Source organism: Megalops cyprinoides, chromosome 8 (assembly GCF_013368585.1).
Source record: "Megalops cyprinoides isolate fMegCyp1 chromosome 8, fMegCyp1.pri, whole genome shotgun sequence".
NCBI lineage: Eukaryota > Metazoa > Chordata > Actinopteri > Elopiformes > Megalopidae > Megalops > Megalops cyprinoides.
The window spans coordinates 32,917,924-32,934,576 of NC_050590.1; the positions used below are offsets into that span (position 1 = coordinate 32,917,924).

At 40.7% G+C, this 16,653-nt stretch overlaps 1 protein-coding gene across 6 annotated transcripts in view; it reads left to right on the forward strand.

The window, feature by feature from the left end:
- The window catches only part of lrrc4ca (leucine rich repeat containing 4C, genome duplicate a), a 253,048-nt gene that overhangs the window by 179,103 nt on the left and 57,292 nt on the right, over positions 1–16,653 (forward strand). For 2 of the 6 annotated variants that reach the window (XM_036534952.1, XM_036534951.1), the window contains exons 1-2: positions 9,794–11,158; positions 11,430–11,516. The exons of 3 other annotated variants lie outside the window; for them this stretch is intronic. The gene's annotated coding sequence lies outside the window, so the exon portion shown is untranslated. Of the gene's footprint in view, positions 1–9,793; positions 11,159–11,429; positions 11,517–16,653 lie in introns of those variants that run through there. One more of the 6 variants, XM_036534954.1, reaches the window with a different exon arrangement.

Genomic DNA, 16,653 nt, shown 5'->3' on the forward strand with positions numbered 1-16,653 from the left:
TTGAGCCACATTTTTATCTGTCATTTTGCTAATTCTAATGATCATGTTAGCATACTATATATGAAAGCTTGGTGGCCTTCATGTTTTTTTTCCCTTCTTAAAAGGTTGCCTCTCAGTGGGGTGAATCGATACATAGCTGAGGGTTTTCTTCTGTTTCTTTGCCAGGCTTGTTTTAGTGCTGCTTGCTTCCGCTTCTCAGTGCATCTAATGACTGACATCAAAGGAGAGATGATTGATCTTTTACAGAGTGGTCACTGGGAGTTCGCACTGTCCTTCCTTCTGTAAATGGAGGTCTGAGGGTGTTCACATTGTCTAAGCCAAGGTGTCTCACAAAGCTCAAGTCCCTGTAACTGTTGGTCGAGTGCAGCAACAGAGCATGCCTCCCTCCACTGGGGGGAAGAGGTGGCTAAATGAGCCCAAAGATGCAGATTAGTGTAAACTGGTCCTGTGGTTTATCCGTTACTTCATAATAAGGCGTCCTGCAAATCCACACTTCAAGAGCCCCCAGTCCAACACAACTCAAGTGTATGACCGCTGCCCCTACAGGACAGTAAATCTCATGACAACCTGGAATCACATCCACCTCTAAGCTCATTTCCATTAAATGCCATGCAGCAATGGCTGATAAGGCAGACAGCATAATCAAGCACAAATTAATGGAACAATTCTAGAGCCGAGGTTTTCTGAGGATATCTGGTACAGCCAGAGCAAACTGTATAATGAAAGCAGAGTGACAGGACAAAAAAAGCACTAATGAACAATTAATGAAGCATATTTGGGTTTCACAGGAAAATTTTATGGCCTAGAATTAATGAACACTGGTTGGGATGGAAGGGAAGAGATGGCCTACAGTTTAGGATTCAAAGGAGGGAGAGTGTGGCTTGTGTTTTAGGGAGCACATCCTCTCAAACTTCAAATCTGAGGATTTGGTTGTCCTGCACCCAGGTCCTACTTTGTGATTTAGTCATTGTTATCTCATGTGTCATCTGTCATCAGTAACTAGGAGTCTGCAGCAAAAAAAAATAAATAAATAAAAAATTGGATTCATTACATCAGGATAGAGAGGGCTTTGTCATCCAAGGTATTCTGCATTTTCCTGTTCTTGTTTTACAATTCTGCAATTTCCAATTTGTTTTTAAGGACATTTAGTGGTATCTTGATTCATAGATGCAAAAAAGTCACTGCTTTCGTAGTACACTATTACGAAATTGTTTAGCTTATCAAAATACTTAAAATTCTACTCTGTAGAATAAATCAAAACTTAACACAAAATGTATTTTTTTTTTCTAGAAACTGAAGGAAGATTATGAGCCCAATAATGGCAACCAATTACTTTTGTCATATTTTGGCTATCTGCAAAACCTGCTAAGTACTATTCAGTCTACATTTTACATATTGTTAGTCTAAACAGCTGTGCATTTAGGGCAGAAATATAATTCAATGACTGGTCTGGCCCACGATTTGAACTGGCAACCCTCCAGCCCACAACTCAGTCCTGTTTGACCATTACCACCGGGAGCTTCCTTGCTAGTAACAATCAGCAACTAATCAGTCTCTGTCTCCCTCTCTGTCTGAATAGACATTAGCTGATGTTGTGGATGCAGAAAAATTAGAAGAGAAGAAAATATACAAGAAGCAATGCAACAATGAAACAAAGTCAAACTAAAAAGTTTCTGTTCTCCCGATTGACTAAGACACTGTATAAAATAAAGGATGTATGCATTGGATCCTTATATGCTTGCAGCTTTAGGTTCCTTAAATCTTTCAGTTTTTGAGCTGCTTTCTTGAGTTTGCACCAAATATGTTCATGTAGATTGAGGTCTAAAGATTGAGATGATCAGTTAAGAATATTTATTTTGTGTGCAGTTGCCCCTTTCCTTGATTTAGATGAATTCTGTAGTTCATTGTCATGTTGGAATGTCCATTTTCAGCAAAGGTCAAGCTTCTTGGCAACCAGGTCTTTGGTAAACAGTATGTACTAATGTCCATAACCCCCTCTACTGTCTATAACCCCCCTCCAGATAGATGTGAAACAACCACAATAACGTCCCTGCTATATTTCACAGTTGGCATGGGTTCTTTCTGAACATATTCATCGCCAAACATAAAAATGTCCAAAAAGTTCCATTTTCATTTCATCTGACTATGCTAATTGCCAATCAGATATAATTTGGCAAATTCAAGTGGCCTCTTTTTGTGGCTTACAGCAGATGCTTTTTCCTTGCAACCCAGCTATGAATGCACCATTAATGCAAACAATTTTAACTGGTCCTTTTTGACAATTTGTAAACTTAAGAGACCAGTTTGTTCAGGATACCTCCAGTAGCTGACTTTGGATGACTACTGACAACAGCTGACTACTGTTCCCTCTTGACCTACTTGTTACTTGCCAATGGTGGCAAGATAGACAGGAATCCTCTTCTAGGAAGGTAGCCTTAAATTTCTAAACGAAACTACAGTATAGAGTGGTAGGTTCAGTTTATTTGTAAATCCCTTCATAGCCATCTTCCAACATGTGGAGGCATGCAACTGATGAATCTCTTCTGTGCATTACCTCCTTTTATACTTCAGGGAGACAGGTAGCTTTTGGATGCCTTTATGTGCAGTAGTTCCAGCAGCTTCCATTGAACTTCCAATAATCAGAATGTTCGTGTTGATTTTGTTGCATTTATTTTAAAATTTAATTCATCGTGTGAAAAAAAAACATGTGACCCTCATGTTTTCTGGTATAAAATTTAATTTATGTGAACAATCTCACTTTTCTCTGCACAATGCTAGATTAAAGTATAGTATCTGTAACATTTTTAAACAGTTTATTTTAAATAAACTAACACACTCACACACACACACACACACACACACACACACACTTCATCACTTTTGGTATTTTTGTTAATGTTAAATACATATTAATGCCCTAGTTCAGTCTTTGTGTGTTACTGAGAAGTAGACTCACCGAATAGCCTTCCCCTCTGTTTGCTGGTTAATAAAGCCGTATTAGTCTCACTTCTGTGTTGGCCTCTACATCCTTAAGATTTATACGGAGACAAGATGCAAAGTGGCATGTTTTGCTTTTTTTTCCAAACTTTAGTAATTTCTACTGAGTCAGGCCATATTGCTAATTAAAATGCAACTTGTAATGTCAGAGGCACCATCGAGGGGTGAGTGTGTGTGTGTGTGCATCTGTGTGTCTGTGTGTGTGTGCTTGCTTGAGGAGAGTGCTTCGGCGGAAGGTGAACCTTCTCTCTGGGACTTTGCTGGGATCCGTAGGTTCCCTTTGGAAGATGCCGTGCTGCTGTGTCATATTCAATTCAAATCCATCAGAGATCATCTGCAGGCTTGAAATTAAGGAAGAAAGCAGTGCTCATTACCCTTAGGTGTATGCACTTATCTAAAGGAACCCAATGTCCCCCCACCTCCCAATGACAACCACCTTACAGGTCTATGGAGTGGTCAAGATAGAGTTAGCTCTAACACCCCACTTGTCTGCTTCTCTGTTTGGCTAGCCACAGACTGTCAGTCAGCTTGCTGCTGTTGGTATCAAAAGTGATGTAAGCAATATAGATTTCGGTGATGTTATCATTTTGCACCAACACATTTTTTATGGAGGGTGTGTTCATTGGTGTTGAGATCAAATTACCCTGTCATTGCTCTTTTCCTCCCTCATTTATGAAATGTAAAACCATTTTAGGATGTTATTAGGGAGGGTCAGACTTTAGATTATTCAGATTTGTCCAGATGAGGAAGCAGAATTAAGAAATCAAGGCTATTGCAACAGTGGATTGGAATTAGGTGAGAATGGAAGATCCATTAGGCCAAAGGAATCCTTGGATAACAAGTACAGTGGGAGATTAGAATGCATCAAAGTGAAGATTAAACAGGATGGGAAACACATTGATTCAACTAATGAACAAGTTTGAAAAAATCGCTGAATTGGTATGAATCTCATCACTGGAGCCACAGTAGGAGAGGAGAGTTTTTAAAATCTCATTCTCCATGGTGCTATTCACAACGGAACATGCAATTTTGTTGTTTATGAATAAATGGTAGCATGCGATATGCCTTACTGTAAAGATGAAGAAAGCAGCTGGGGGGGGTGGGGGGGTGGTGGTGCAATGAAAGGGCAGAACTTGCAACGGCCTCTGCGGCTAAGAGGAGGTTGGCAGAAAGTCAACGCAGCTCCCATTTTCCTTTGCTCTTCAGGGTCTTTCAGATCCCAGCCATAACGATGCACCACAGCATGGGGGATGCGCTGCCCATCTGGTTGTATCTCATCACTGTCATTTTTCGAATCATAACGACTGTCATTAGACAAAGCTCTCCAACCGCATGGTGGGAAAAAAAAAAAAAAACGGCAAGGCGTGATGCAGACATCCAACGGGTAGATTTGACACCTGCAGTTAACAGCAGGGTTTGCTAGAATGGAGCTGACACAAACACAGGTTTCACTGTGTGTTTTCTTCTTTCTGCTCAAGTCCCCAGGGGATTCAACCACTTACACACAGGAATGGCGATCTTACAGGACATGCTCATTTTTACACAGTTTATTCTGCCTTTCTCATCTGGCTTGGTTCTATTAATTAATATTTTACTATTAGTGAATAAATCAGAAGATTAATTGGATCCATTTTCAATTATTTGTATTAACATGTTTAGACATACTTAAAGATGGTCAATGTTTTTGCCTTTATAACCAGAGTTCATAGTTTCATAGTAACTTTGTGTCAGCACACTATTACCCATCTTGTAATGTTATAGAAGTTATTTAATGCTATAACTTATATTTGCATCTGATTCCTGTTTGGCCATTTGTCATTATATTCTATATACATTTTCTAACACATTTTTTTGTTGCTCTTTTAATGACCATCTTACTCATTTGCATACACAACAAACATTATCATTAATCTGCATACAGTTTTTTGCTTTTTTGCATCACAACTGAGCAGAGAGATCAAAAGGGCACTTGGCTTACTCTAAGCATGGACAGTTAGTCAATCTAGGTAAGTTAGCTATAGAACAGCTATTTAACTCCACATGGTTTAAAATCAAATCATTCCACCCACATAAGTAGCTTGCCATGTAATTACTGATTTATGACAACTTCACTTCTTGTGAATGGAGTACTATACCTTTAGCTGGATAATTTTAGCTAGCAGAAAATTTAATTTAATGTAGACATAATTCAGATTCCAGGGGCCATTCCTTAAAAAAAAATTTCAGACTGTGGACAGACACAGCTGAGCTGAGATTCATAAAGCTAGTGAAATGCTCTATCAGAGCTTGAATCCTAGCTTCACAGAGGTAATATGTGACTAGACAATACTTGTCTGTATTTGCAAATCAGAAAAGGAGTCCATTAAGAACTAATAAAAAGGTTTTCAAGACCTTGTCTTTCCCCAATTACCTTATCCCTCACAGCTGTGTGGGTAGGTGCAGTTTTGTTGCTTGCATTCAGAACAACCAACAAAACTGCACCTACCTACCTGAACTCAGTACTACAAACCTATGTTCCCTCTTGACCACTACACTCTTCTACCGAATGGCGCCTGGTGGTCCCGTCACATTGTGGCATAAAATCACCATCCAGAACTTTCTCCTCTGTTGTCCCCTGATGGTGGAATGAACCTCCACATTTCATCCGTTCTGCTGAGTCCCTCTCTGTCTTCAAGAGACATCTGAAGACACAGCTGTTCCACGCTCACCTGAATACCTGAAACACTACCACCTGAAGCAAGTCTTAAGCATTGTTTTCCTTAAAAAAAATCAAATCAATGGTTTCATGCACTCATATTTGTACCAGCTAGCTTGTACCTTGGCCAACTATTGAAACTCGGTCATGCTGTGCTTTTAATATTGTTGACTCTGTTATGTGGCTTTTTGCTTGTGTTTGACTTGTAGATCACTTTGGATAAAAGCATCTGCCAAATGAGTAAATGTAATGTAAATGTGTTCCCCAAAAGACACACCAATAAACAACAATGGGATATGATGGATGGACACAAGCGGCTTACTCAGAGTGCCAGCAGATATGTCAGTTCTAGAAGAGCACACAGCCCTAAAGTACTTCGCATGGTTATTAAAACTGATCTGTTCGAGTTAAATCAAGAAATTTGTTGCCTGCTGAAGCTTTGGTTGATGAGTCGGTCTGACCTTTTCTGACCTTTGAGACTGATATGTTTAGCATAATAGTTACATAACATTGTTGTCCTTCTGTTTGACCTTAACTGTTAGGGCACAGACATGTACAGTAACCATGCATTTACCACTGGGGACTTCCCACTCACCTTGGGTTAGGCAAAGGTCTCTGCATAAAATTGTGGATGGTGGCTCTGTGTGTGTCTGTTGAACAGCTGACATATTAAATAACTTAAATTATAAATTACTCACTTAATTCACCTGAATAATAACTATATGAATTGTAACAAGGAATCTTCTTTGTAGGAAAGCCTAACAACTTGTCCATAAAATACTGCAACAGAACTGACCTCTTAGGTCAGTAAACCCAGCTGGAGAGTATGAGGAGGAAAAGTTTCTACGTCATTCCGACTCTTTTTTCCATTACATTATTCATTCACTGAAGAGATGTGCATATCTGTGGAAACGTACACAGACAACATATTTTTATGCAATTTGTTTTTACAGCTCACTGTTCACTGGAGCCAGTTGGGTTGTGCATCTTGCTGAGGGGCACACCTACAGTGCCCCTGCCTGGGATTCAAACCTCCAACTCCCAGGTCAGAGGTTGAAGTCCTGAGCCACCACTTCACTCAATAACAGTTGAGCTATGAACTTGTGAGGAGTGGGTCCATTTGGATGTAGGTAGTACAAAGCAAAATTTCTCCTTGTTGGGGTCCCATGGATATTATGAAACCCAATTTTGCATTCTTTATTATTGCCACTATAGTTGGAATCATGGATGCACAATTTTCTAAACACACAAGTGTGGCAAGATTTATGGTCATTTTGGCTGTCTCTGTTGGTATACAGTTTCTTGAACACGGTAGCTGTGCAGCTCTGTGTAGCCGACAGACATTCACAGGAGAGAAGTTAAATGAAAACCTCGAATCCAAATACTGGAGTCCGCTTATAACAGTCTAGACACATAGTTCCACCTTGGCTGTCAGGGAACAAGCATGTAGAGTAACCATGCATTCACCACTGGGGACTTCCCACTCACTTTGAGTTAACGTTATACAGGTAAAATGATCCCAGTGGAAAAGGTTGGATGGTGGCTGTGTATGTGTGTGAGAGAGAAAGAGAGAGTGTGCATGTGGCGTGTGTGTGTGTATGAGAGGGAGAGAGAGAGAAATACAGAGAGACAGATGACAGTAGGATGTTATCACCATACAGACAGCATAACTTCAGATTTTCTGTATGAGACTTTTGATGGGGAAGTGCTGCACAGGTTGACAGTTAAACAGAGAGATACATAATGAAATGACCACATCGGTAAGCAAGACACAACATTATGTTGGCAGGTAGACCACCAGGTCCTTTGCTGGCATACTAATGTTGTGTCAAATTTGCAATCCTTAAACAAAAGTACTGTAACCCAGTGCATTTTAAGTTGATAGGTTGAGCAGATGGTTGCCAATTTCTTATTAACATGTTGATATAGCCAGTACTTTTGTCTCAACAGACCGATCTGTTGCATAGTTAAAACGTGAAGACATCAATCCATTCAAAGCAATCAATCAAGTATTCAATTGCCTGACAGTCTACCCGGGTGGACTGAAAACAAAAACAAAAAAAAGAAATCACCTTAATTTGCTACCTCCAATTGACTTCTGCATATTAGTTTGGGTGAAGCATAGGAAGACTAAAACCTTCCTTCTATTTTGTAATGGTCTGAGCGGGGTCGCATTGCTCATGTTGTGCTGCCGCTTTTAGTGCAGCATCTTTTAAAATGTACAATAGAGGAGAAAAAATTCTGCATCATCTCTCAACTCTTTCCACAGATAAATATGTATTTATTCATCTTCAGTCAAAATTCCAAAGACAGCATTGGATTACTTATCTGCCTGTGTTGTCCAGCCGTACAAGTTAATGATATATCAAGATGGTGAATACATGTTTTGATTCAAACAACTCATTTACTCCTTTAGCAGATTATATAAGGAAGTCTGTCTTACATTTGGGGAAGGGATTTTTCTTTGTTTTTGTATTGAAGGAAAAATGGAAGCACTTGGTTTGTTTTAAAAAAGTTCTCAAGATGGCCTTTATTGTTTCCAGAACTGTAAAGTCTAAACTGTTGAGCAACCCTTCAGTAATTGCTTGATGTCTAATATTGGCTTCTAGGCACAGAAAAGGAGCTTAATTGTCAGTTTATTACTTTGATACACAAAATATAGGCCAATCATCATTTGGCAGATGTTCCAATATAACAAAGTTCTGCAATCCACTCTTCCATATGCTAACCATGAAAAGGGTGAATTGGTGATATTTCATCAGGTTTGCTTGTCAGCTGGTCCAGAAGCATGTGTGTTGTCTCTGATGTAAACACAACCCGCAGGTTCCCGTCATCTGCAGTTCACCAACTGGATAACTGTATAGGCCTGGGGTAGCAGGGAGACCAGCATGTGGCTCTCATAACTGTTGCACCCTGCCAACTCTGCTGCATGACGCCCAGCCATTTTTCTGTGAGCATAGATAGCGTTTAACAATTTCATTTCACCTTTGTGCACTCATTTCAGCAGGTTCTTGTTTGTACACACAACGGGCCAGCTGTTTAAGTTTCACTCAAGACTGGAGTTCTGAGAGAGGGTGATGAAACAGTAATGGACATGGCTTTAGTATTCTAAGAGCTCAGTGTGCTCAGTTGAATATTATTTATTTATTTATTGCATGAAAATGAATATAATATCTTACACAATTATAATTGTGTTGTACATCATTTATACATGTTTATATATATATACATATATATATATATATATATATATATATATATATATATATATATATATATATATGACAGGAATGCAGTGCAAATAATGCTATCACAATACGCAGACAATGTAGGGTTTGGTGACGTGATATGATTCAAACGGCAGGGTGAAAGTGGTGCTGACTGGTTATAGTTTGTTGACAGCTACTTATGCGTTGTTTTGCTTGAAAGTGAAACTGCCAAATCACTTGACCGCAGACAGCTGCATTTGTTCCTTGTATATGGTTGTCTTCCCACTTATAAATGCTTGCTTATAAATTTAGGCTTTTCGTTTTTCTCAGTGCATGTCTAGCACGACTCATCACATCTGTACGCAGATTCCAAAGGCAGATATTATGTAGTGCAAGCTGACACAGTCCAAAGACCTGCGAGACAGAGCGTTTGAGTGCCGCAGGGTGACGGTCCCTCTGTCCCCTTAAATGCCTCAATTTTATCACATATGAGTCATTTTCGAGTAATTGGGAACTGAAAGTGCAGCAAATGAAACATAGAGAATACACCTTGATAGCGTTGTAAAAGCTGACAATACACCTACTGAGTGGCACTTGGAGAACGTGTCTCGCGCTCCTCTCAGGTCTGCACTCTGGCAGACACCGCATTTCAAGGTGGTCGCTGAGCGAAGATTATAGGGAAAAGGAGCCAATAGGTGGCAGTCGCGCCTCGTCTGGTGTAAACTGTTACTGAGCCGGAATGCCGCACAAATACACCCACAAATAGACTCTTTCCCAGATCTCCCTTTCTCTGTATGGCTTCAAGTGTTAATGCAATTGACCAATCAGTGGAAAGATGATGGGAGGTAATTGGGTAATTGTATTTTACCCATCTGAGAAGCGAGTACGAAAGGGTGCTATGGGAGAAATCGACGACACCAACGAGAGAGCCACACATGCATGCGCTAAAAAGAGAGATGGTCGATACGTCGAGAGGGAGTATTTTCTGCATAAACTGCAACCTGCGAGCCTACGAACAGCAGCCGTAGTCGTCTAGGACGCAGCAGAGGGCTACAAAGACGTGCTTTGAGCAAGGTAGCAGATGCGCTTCGAGAGAGGGATTGTCAGTTGCTCAGAATAGCATGTATGGACAGAGAATACGCCTCTCCCTTATTTATCTCCGCTATTTTTATGGACTTGCGGTATGTGTCGGTGCGTTGAATGGTCTAAATGCAGAGGCATTCCTGTTCACGAGGTTTCTCAGATAAGCAATATTCGGAGGGTTCTGTGATTGCGTCAGGTCTGCTTTAGCCGCTGAATTCTACGTATTGATATTATTTTTCTTAGTAGCATCAGAATTGTACAGCTGACGAAAACAGAAGACCATCAACTTGTGGATTTCCGTAAAATATCCTCTCGTGTCATCTCCGTGGATTGCGCGATCAGGGATGCGCGAGATGCCACTGAAATGCTAAAGACGATAACACAAGGCGAGTTAGAAAGGATTTTGGGGGTTATAGCTGCCGGATGCGCACCTTGATGGATGTTTCTCGCGACGCTTTGATACGTCTTGGGACAGAAACCTTGGAACTATAAATATGAATTGTATCATTTTGCGGTATAAATGCTGATTAGGTAATCAGTATTCCGGGAAAGGGGTAGGAATATTTCAATCTTGTTAACGAAGCCCATCGCATTTCTTAATACCTTATCAAATAAACGCGCAGCGTTTATTCCATTTTAGAGTACTAGGATTTCCCACCCAAACGCTTTCAAGGTATTGCTGTGCATTACCAGAAAATATTATTTTGTGGGATGAAGACCTGCTCGACGCCAGTTAATTCACTATCTGATCCAAACGAACAATTTAGACGGTGAGACGTTCATCCAGCGACATTAAAGGCATAAGGGGACACGAATGTGGAAATCCGCACTGGGCTGTGAGTAGAAATCTAATCAGATTCCGTGGGGTCGGTGTGTTGAGTAGAAAGCAGTGAGAAAAGTTACATCTGAATGAATTGAGATAGGGACGCAAAACCCGATGGACTTTGGCAAGCCTGCGAGGATGGTGAGCAGAAGACTATGACGGAGATTCGGAAAATAACCAGTTTTGGATGTGGATGGTGCGAGACATGGCCGAGATTTGAAGAAACCAACTGTGCAAGCGTCTTTTGAATTGAAAAGTAGATGATGCATTTTCAGCAACACAACCTCGGACTCCAAGAGGGATAAAAAGCAACCAGAGTAACCCGAGCATTTTTCTCCATCTGAATACAAGGTGTGAAAGAAGTACTTGGTGGCGTCCCAACACCCCCCCCCCCCCCCCCCCCCCCCCCAATTTTGTAGAGTAAATTAAAGAGTGGATAAAATGGCACGTGCTTTGACATTCAAATCATAACACACAATCATAATTATTTCTGCGTTTGTTGAGAATTTTTGGTACGGCATTTTCATCGTAATATGGGGAACGGATAAGCTGTGCCCCTTAAAATTTATTCCAACGGATCCTGGTAAAGTGCTTGAAAATTGCGGATGGATTTTCGTTGCAGCTGTCGTGTGGAGGTTTGCTGAAGCTGAGGCGGCGAAATTTTCGCTCTGATATCTTGCCACCATCAAACATCTTAGAAGAAAAATAAGTGAGTGCCTTTATCGATTTATCAACCATTGTCACATATCAAGTATCATAACCGCCTTTATTATAACGGCGAGCTGTGGTTTACGGATAGTATTTCACAACAGGATATGCTACTGTCTGTTGCTCTTCCATCTTTTTTTAGTCTTTCCCCAAAACCGCGAGAATACGGAGCGTTGTTCTCGCGCAGAGAATATGCATGTGTCTGTTAAAATGGCTTACCCTACTTTAAGAAAATCCTATGTATCTGTGTGTCCGTGTTTAAATAATTCATTTTGCTTTGTGTGTGTGTGTGTGTGTATTTGTATGTATGTATGTATGTGTGCGTGCGTGTTTTGGGGGGGCTTTGGGAGTCGGACGCTTGTAAATGGATGTGGGTATTTACCTTCGTCTTCGTTTGTCTCCCATCATTACGTAGTAAATATTGCTAACTTCTAAATTCCTCAGCTAGCGCTGTATATGTAGTCATTCAATGTTAGTTTTCAGAGAGACAGTCTGTAGGATATTGCGAAATCACGCCTTTAACTGTTGCTTCTAATTTTGGTCGAATCCACAGTGGACTTCTCAGGTGCGATAGTTATTTTGTGTTGTATTGTAATGCAGTGTGTCTCCAGTTGTGTTGTTTGACCAGCTGGTACTGACTACCCGTGGAGAAGTAACCTCTTCTACTATAATCAACACGGCATAGCAGTCCCTGTACGGTCGTCCTTTTCAATTGAACATTGGCGGTAATTCAGCTAAATAAGTACGTATAGATACCCGTATCCTTAGGAGTTTACTGTAGTTTTACCAACAGGGTGGAAACCTCGTTCGTGATTATAAAATAAAATGTTATCCCTGACAGTTCTGTTGTGAAGCGCATTGGCTGTACCACTAGCAGTAACAGGTCTGCAGTTCATGTGTGTGTCTCCACATTTTGTATCCTCTTTTCTGTTGGCGTGTCAATAAAGAGGTTTATGTAAAATGTAATGATGTCATTTGTAGATGATTCAGAGGTGGGACTATAGCTGTGGTATTATTTCTGATCTTTGGCGAATCGGTGTCGTACAGGGAGCTGTCCTCGCATAGACGGTGCTGAACTACACCATCCAGGGGTCTAATGCCGGCAACATCATAATACTGCATTCGTTGACAGCTGCCATGAAAACACGGGGAATGCTTGCAAATAAACAAGCTAATTATACTGAAATCAATGACAATACTCTTAGATTTCACTGCAAACATGGGCCTTTGATTTGAAACTGCTGATTATACCTGTGGTGGTCTAGGTGAACGCTTAGGTGGCAGTGTGGACAGTGCTTTTTACCAGAAGGTTGGAGGTTAAATCCCTTTAGTAAGCATGATTTTCTGTAAAAGCTTCTTTGTGCGTATATATATATGTATGTGTGTGTGTGTGTGTTTGTGTGTGCGAGTGTTGTTTTGGTGTTTGTGTGAGTGCATGTTTCCGTGTGAATGTTTGTGGGAGTGAGCGTGTGTGTGTGTGTGTGTGCGTGCACATGCATGTATGTGGGTGCATGTGTGAGTGTGTGTGTAGGATATACTGCAGCTATTGAGATCTGAACTGAACACATTACTTGGGATGTTCTGAAAAAACACTCACGCAGCCTGTGGGACTCTCATATCTGCAGTAAGACCCTCCAGTCCCACCATGGAATCCTCTAGTCGGGGGACTAAAGAACACTGATTAACACACACAGGTACAGAATTTCCCAACAGCAGACCCATAGCAGCCTCCTCTGAACGATGGGAAGCTTCTCTTTTTTTAACCATCAAGGGGGTTTGACAGAGACCAATTACAGAGATAAACTAATGCAGCTACTCCCCTATTTGAATGCAGATCCAATTTGAGGCTTTTTTTAAAGCCAGACAAGCTGCCATGGAAAATGTTGACAGTAGAGTTCTGCTTCATTGCAGGGAAAGGGAACGAAGAAGAGAGGGAGGGAGGGAGACAAAGAAAAAGAAAGAATGAGGGGAAATGAAAGAAAGGAGAGAGAGAAATGTTGATTTTCTTGTGAACTGTGAATAGATGACAATGGGAGAGAAATGGAAAGCATGCGACGAGTCAGCATTTATTTTGTTGTTCTTCTGCTCTGGGAGAGATGGTATTTTTCTCTCATCCACTGCTAACATGCCACCAAATGGAACAGAGATAACAGATTCCGCAAAGGTTTGAATTGTCACCTGTCTCCTCTGCACCAGGCAGTGAAACTGTTAAGAGAACAGAAACCACAGAGGAGGGTGCTCTAGCCATACCATGCCCCCAATATTAATTATTGTTGCCTGTGCCTTCCAGACTGCTTTGTTTAGCAAATGAATTAAACTAATTGTGCTTACCCAATGTTGAACATAGACTGAAAAATTTGTAAACTTTTTAAAATGCCCCTTCTGTTTTACGGCGCTCCGTAATAAACAGACTCAGCTCAGCCCAGCTATTGACAAAGACCTACAGCATAGTCAACTCTACCTTTAAAAAAAACAGGTTAATGGAAAGAAAAGAAAATGTGAATATTCATTTGATCACAGAAAGGTGGAATTTATTTTTAAAGGCGGCATAATGTGAACACTCTCATGTTATTACCTTCCCTCCTCAATTGGCCATCCAATCACATGCCATCGCATCAGTAATAGTTCTGCTTTAGTTTCTGGTTTACAGTGTCAGATGCTGTGAGTTTGAAAACACTTCCTTTGATTAATATTTAGTCTGCATTCTGTCATTCTAAACTCCTTGTTTTGGCCTGGCTAATTATGTATACTAGCCTGATAGTAGAGTGCATTAGTGTACACACGCAGATGAAGCCAGTTATATAGACCATCTTAGATGTGATCAGCATGATCTAGAGTCAGTGTAAACATGAATTTGTTGTTTAGAATACACTCAGACAGACTGAAAGATTCATGTAAAAATAAATAAATAAATATATAACCAGGAATTTGAGAAGAGCTGCTCAGGGCATCCTGGGCTAGTTGAGAGTGCTGAGAGGACCAGTTACAATAGGAGAAGGGGGAAGAATGATAGCCACATGGTGGTGGCTGATTGGTGGAGAGATGCATCCCAGTGTGATGGTGGGATCTGGGCAAATGGAAGATCATGAGATGGAAGCATGGTCTCTCTGATTGGATAAGACAAGACTACTAGATTGGAGTAAGTGCACAATCATAGAAGCTACATAAGGAGCAGTGGGAAGCAAGTCTTTATGGAAACTGTTGTTTGAATTTTTATCATCCACGAGAGCAATCCTTTCATAAAACTTACACGGACGTGAGGTATCACATTCAGACATCTTTATATATGCAAAACAGCATAGCTCAGATATAGTCTATAAGGATTTTTGTAGTATCATTTATCATCTCTTTTTGTTCCATTTTGTATGAGGCCCTGTGAAGCATTCTGTAGAGATTCCTTTGCTCTTTAGTTTGTATGCATTAAATTAAGCAAGTTTAATGTAACCTTTGTGATTGTTTAAAAAATATATATTGCTTTCTGTTTTCACTGGCAACATATATGTCATGATATCATATCCTATGATATAAGGTTAAAACATAAACAGTCAACAACGCCTATGACACATCCTGACAGTCAAAAACAGTCCTTTCAATTCAAGCAGGAGCAGCTTTGAAGTGCAGACACACCAAGAAAAGTGCAACAACAGCAGCGGTTTTACAGGTTTCTTGCAAGAAACACAAGCCTGTCTAGTTTCAGGATGGAGGGATGCCCTCTGGCAGGTCACAGTGTTTCCAGCTGCACTGAAAACCCGCTCAGAGGGAGCACTGGTTGCAGGAATACAAAGATATTTCCTCGCCAGGCAGCTTAGCTTGGGGAAGTTAGACTCATGCTGCTTCCTCCCATGGAAGTGGGTCTGAATCAGGGTCTGTGTGAGGCAACATCAGATAGGCAGACAGCTCTGGTTTGATTATGTCCTCTCCTGACAGGGGAGTAGATGGGTGTGGCACGGTCTTCCTAAAAAAGCTGGCTAGTGATGTCTGTTTCTTTGGCACAACTTCAGCTTTATCTTGTTGGTTGCATGGTGAGCTACTTTCTGCTTGCATCAGAACAGTTTGTCAGGCTGATCTGTTTTTCTCACCTGGTAGAAACATCAGCTCTATAATAGCTTGTTCTTTGATTCCATCCACTTTGTCATATTCTATGTAAGAAGTGCAGAACCGGGGGTCCAAGAAGGAGGTGTTTTGTAAGCTCTGTCTCATCTTCCTTTGACTGTAGAATGTTGTTGTCAAACAGATGAAGCACTGATTTGAGGTAGGACACACTAACATACTCTTTGCCTGACAATGCATCAGTGAATTCTTGCAGTGGACTTACAGCTTTGTTCACTGACTTCAGCACATCTATGTCTTGCCACGTAGGTACTAGCTGCCAAGACTTCTTGTCTGAATCCAGTACCTGGGCTATGGCTTTCTCCTGCTCCAAAACACGGTTGATCATTTTTTGTCTGGAACCCCACCTGGCTGGGGACTCTGTAATGAGCTGATGAGTGGGTAGGTCCAGCTCAGCCTGTGCAGAAGCCAGGTCTCTTCTTCTCTTCCAGCTGAAGGAAAATGCACTTACAATTTTCTTGCAGACCCCAACTGCACAGTCAACCCGCAGATCTACAGTTCCTTAGTACCACACATCATGTTGCTAATGCATACTAAAATGACTATATTTAATTTCAAACTTGAAATATATTATACAATAAATAAAATAGCCTATTGAAATACTCTTTGTCCCCTAAACCCTCGTATACAAATATGTGGCTAATAAACAGATTATGATAAACATTTTTTACACCTGTGAAAAAAAGTAACAAAAAATAAATAAATTAATTCAATATAACTTACCAATTGCAGTTGCAATTTGGAGTCTTTGTCCAAAGCACTGGAGATGGTTCCACTCATTCAGCTTAAAAGCTTTGATCATGTTACTGCCACTGTCAGTAGTCACACAGACTTGTCTGTCTTCCCTGAGTTTCCAAGAAGCTAAAATGTCTTTAAGCCCTTGGCTTATTACTTCGCCCATGTGGTCGTCAGGAAAATAGCATGTGTGCAGGCAAACACTTTGTAGTGTCCATTCTTCATTGATGAAGTGTACCATTAAACTCATGTAGGGCTGCACGATATGACTGCTCCAAAAGTCTGTCGTGTTA